The 4,708-nt window shown below is 52.1% G+C and overlaps 1 long non-coding RNA gene across 1 annotated transcript; it reads right to left on the bottom strand.

Annotated features, from left to right (window-relative positions):
* Positions 1 to 1,962: 1,962 nt before the first annotated feature.
* Positions 1,963 to 4,504, bottom strand: LOC112914992 (uncharacterized). The gene is made up of 2 exons (XR_003233964.2): positions 4,384 to 4,504; positions 1,963 to 2,360 (listed from the first exon to the last, which is right to left on the bottom strand). It is a non-coding gene; the product is annotated as an uncharacterized lncRNA (long non-coding RNA).
* Positions 4,505 to 4,708: the final 204 nt, after the last annotated feature.

The raw sequence follows: 4,708 nt of genomic DNA, 5'->3' as shown, positions 1-4,708 counted from the left end.
GTCCTCTCTCAGCCTCAGCCCAACCTGGCTTTGAGAATAACAACCAAGTAGCAATCGTCAATTTATTGAGCAGATACTACATCCCAGGTACCGTGCCAATTACTGATAGGCCGAACCGCATTTAACCTTCATGACTTTCCCACAAAGCAGATGTGATTGTATTCTGAGATGACGCCCAGTGATCCCCGTCTCTTGACATTCACATAATAGCATCTTGTGTAATAATCTCTCTGCCTTGAGTGCAGGCTGGATCTGGTGATTTGCTTCTCTTTTTTTTTTTTTTTTTAAGATTTTATTTATTTATTCATGAGAGACACACAGAGAGAGGCAGAGGGAGAACCAGGCTCCATGCAAGGAGCCCGACGTGGGACTCCATCCCCAGACTCCAGGATCATGCCCTGGGCCGAAGGCAGACGCCCAACCGCTGAGCCACCCAGGCATCCCTGGTGATTTGCTTCTCATGAATAATAATAGAAGAGTGCAAAGGTGATGGCGCATCACTTCTGAGAGTAGGTGATACAGGACTGTGACTTCATTTGCCCTCCCTCTCCCTCTCCCTCTCCCTCTCCCTCTCCCTCTCCCTCTCTCTCTCTCTCTCTCTCTCTCTGGCTCTTCATGATGAAGCAAGCTGGGAAGGCCCACATGGGAAGAAACAAAGGACAGCTTCCAACCAACCACCGGTGCTGAAATGCGACCCTCAGTTTGACAGTCCTTGTGGAACTGAACCCTGCCAACACCCCGTGCATACATTAGGAAGTGGATCCTTCCCCAGCACAGCCTTCAGATGAAACCACAGCCCGGTGACAACCTGACTATAAGACACCCCGAGTGGAGGACCCAGCTCAGCCTCGCCGGGCTTCCTGGTGCACAAAAACCTCAAGATAATGAATGTAAATGGTTTTCAGCTGCTAAATTGGGGGGTAGGGTTATGCAGCCGTAGGCAACTAATAACACTATTATTCCTATGGTATAGATGAGGAAACTGAGGCTCAGAGCAAACACCAAGCTTGCCTGGGGCCACACAGGAAGTCAGTGGATGAGGCCAGCTTAGAACCAAAGTCTATCTGACCTTGACGTCCATATTCTTGCCCACCATGCACCCCTGCCTCCTCTCTGGGGCCTGACCCTCCAAAGCTAACTGGCCTTTCCGTCACACGTCATGAGGCTCTGCATCGGCCTTTATGTACCCGTCCTTGGCCCTCCTATTCAGGGATGTGGCTCTATTGGGTTTTGAGGTTTCAGTCATTTCTGGGTGAGAAGCAGTTGAGGCACATTTGATCCCATGACTTCTGGTGCCACCTTGGATGTGCGCACTGACTTTGTCCCTGCTTGGAGAAGGCGACGGTGTGCAAGACAGTGGCAAAGAAGCAGAGGGGAGGGAAGTGATGGCAAAGAGGTGGGAGAGCCAACGGCCACATCCTTTGTAAAGCGCCCCTGTCACTTTCCTCGGCACCCCCAGCCCCCATTCCTGAGCACTGTACTCACACCACCCACCTTCTGGGTCTAGGTAGCTTTGCCAGAAGCATCTTTGCTGTACACATTTTTGCTGTATTTTTCATCACATAACTAATCGGCCCTAAGGCAATCTTGCCATCACGTGTAAACCACAAAAAAATAAGGGACATTGTGTCCTAACAAAGGGCATAATGAAACATGAATAATGAATAACATAATTTAAGACACTCTTGTAGGGGTGCTTGCGAGGTCCATTCAATTAGGCGTCCGACTCTTGATTTCAGCTCAGGTCATGATCTCAGGGCGGTGAGAGCGAGCCCCAAACGGGGCTCCGTGCTGGGTGCAGAGTCTGCTTATGATTCTCTCTCTCTCTCTCTTTTTTTTTTTTTTTTTTTTGCTTACGATTCTCTATCTCCCTCTGCCAACACCCCCCCAACTGCTCCCTCCCTCTCTCTCTCTCTCTATCTCTCACTCATTCTCTCTCTCTTTCTAAAATAAATAAATAAAAATTCTTAAAAGACTTTATTGCAGAATGCAAAGTATTTGAACACATTTAAGGTACGTACAGATTCACAGCAATGCTGTGCCAATAACTGATTTTATCTCGTGGCTTGTACCTTCGCACTCGTCTTCGGAGTCCTTAGGCCGTAGAATTCTACATTTCTCTTTGCTCGTGGATGCGCCTTCTTGTCCAGCGTCGTACTTCTTCAATCTTCACTAACATTTCTTCCTTCGTGAGTATCTGTTTCCAGAACCTAGGCTGCATGTTTGCATCGTGACGTGAAAATCGCCTCTGCTGTTGTTGGTTCTTGGCGTTGTCACTTGTCCGTTGAGAGTCTCTCCAAAGTCCTCCGGGAGATGTGAGGAGTTCACACTCGGCATCACAGTCCAGACCGTGACGAGGACTAAGATTTATATAATATAAAAATGGGAGGATGGTGTCAGTGGGAGAAATGAAAACAAACTGCCAACCAGTCAATGAAACCAAACTGTCAACCAGTTATTTTGTTTTTTAGCCTTCAGGGCAAAATTGCCTTACGCCGAATTAGTTACAGGACGAAAACGCTAGCAGCAAAGACACTTAAAGCAAAAATACTGGACGCACCTCCTTCCTGACCCCACCCTCATCAGCAGCTCCTCCGGAACCCCGAAAGCCACCTCAGCCTCCAGGGCCACCTCACCTGCCCCAGGTTGCTGAAGGTCTGAGCAGGCCAGCAGCACGTTTGCCCTTGCTCACGGCTCTTCCCCAGAGCAGATAGACGCACGGGCACCCCCAGTCCAGAGCCCAGGGAGCCGCCGTCAGCCAGACTTGCTTCCAATCCCTGCCCAACCATTCCTGTTCTGTGTGCCCCCAAGTCCTCTTGGGCCTCAGTTTGTTCATCGGCAAAATGGAAATAATAACAACAATCATAAAGTGCTTACTCTAGGACCTGGCATGGGTTCAACACTCAACAAGGGTACTAACCCTATTATAATTATGATTTCCTTATTTGTAAAACTGGGAGAGTTCTGTATTTCATGGAACTAACTATTCGTCGGCATGAAACGTGCCCCTGTTGCAAAGACCACTGAGAGGGACACATGCTCTCCGATGTAACCCCACCAACCCGAACACGTTTCCCACGTCTAAGACTGTATCTTAGGGACGCCTGGGGGGCTCAGTGGTTGAGTGTCTGCCTTCTGCTCAGGGTGTGATACCGGAGCCCCAGGATCGAGTCCCACATCAATCTTTCTGCAGGGAGCCTGCTTCTCCTCCCTCTGCCTGTGTCTCTGCCTCTCTGTGTGTCTCTCATGAATAAATAAATAAAATTTTTTTAAAAAGTCTGTATCTTAGAATCAATGAATCAATGTGCTACAGAACGAATGTCCACCTCGCAGAGCTGGCGTGGGATTGAAAGGGGCAACTCCACGGCGCTCAATAAATGTTTATGGAGTGGATGGAGGCTGGACTCCCATCCAGTACTCTTCCCACGCGGCAGCCACTGCCCATGCTGCTCACGCTGAAGCTCACGCCAAAGCACCCACAGGGTATCAGGACAGACTGACACAGAGGGGCCCTCCATGAGCCTATGCATTGCACAATCACTCGGCTCCAAGACCACCCCAGGGTGCCTCCTCTTCCGCAGCAGCCTGAGCACACCTCCTGAGATTGCCCCTCTTTGCCTCAGTTTCCTTCCATGGAGAATGGGGCTGAGGACTCCTCCTTCTCGAGACCACCATGAGAAACCCTCAAGACGATGTCCATGCTCCGATGTGAGGGGCTTGTCTTACCAGAACGAGGTCCCCTAGACCTCTCTGCTACCCACCCGACCTCTTCCCAAGCCAGAGAAAGGTCAGCAACTTATCCCTCCTGTCAGGTCCAGCCAACACCCCCCCCCCAAAGCCAGTGTCTGCTGGGGCTCCGAGCCAGGAAAAGGGGCATCAGCCAGAGGTCTCGCCCAAAAGGCCACCTGAGGCTAGAATGGCACCGGCCCCTCTGGATGCTGCTTCCTTGGGAAGTTCTTCCCAGAATCTGCCTTCTGGCCCATCAGTAGCAGGAGCCCAGACTGCAGGCTGAGCAAGCCTAGTGAGTAAAAGCTGCTGGAGCATCCTCCAGGCAGGCCCTTGCTCAGGGCCAGGGGGGCCGGAGGGGGTCTGGGGGAGGGAGAGATACCTGGCAGCCCAGGCTATACAGCCCTGTATCCCTCGGGCAGGACAAGCAATTCCAAAACTCAATAACTTGTCCAATTTTCCAAAATATGAGCTCAGGCTTCTCTGCATCCTGGTCTGTCTCCTAGGCGCCTGTCTCGGAGGGTCTGTCCCGCCCCGGCTACCTCCTGCTGTGGTGGCCGGAATGAGACCACCGGGCACAGAGCCACTGAGGCAGAGCGAGCCCAAGCACCCCGCCCCCACTGCCACCCCACCCGCGGCGCAGAGACTCTGGCTCACCTAGGACCAGCTCGCAGCAGCTGCTTGGAAATAACAGTCCCCCTCTCTCCGTGATGATGAGCTCCTTATCTCTCTGTGCAAATTAGGAGCACTTCATGGTAATCCAGCCCCACTCTCCGCCTCAGCAGACTCTCCGAAATAAAAAAGCTGGAACTGAGTCATCAAACATTGAAGCTCCCCCACCGCCCCATCCCCCCAGCAGTCAGGCCTATGAGGAAGGAGTGAGGCTCCAGGTCCGCCCCAGCCTGGGCCCTTCCCTGGGACACTCAGGTGTGTCCCAGAGTCCGTGTGCAGCCTCCCCGCGGGTCCCGGAGGGCCCCCCCCT

The sequence above is a fragment of the Vulpes vulpes genome, chromosome 10, assembly GCF_048418805.1.
Source record: "Vulpes vulpes isolate BD-2025 chromosome 10, VulVul3, whole genome shotgun sequence".
NCBI classification, from domain to species: domain Eukaryota; kingdom Metazoa; phylum Chordata; class Mammalia; order Carnivora; family Canidae; genus Vulpes; species Vulpes vulpes.
This window is presented reverse-complemented; position numbering and strand designations above follow the sequence as displayed.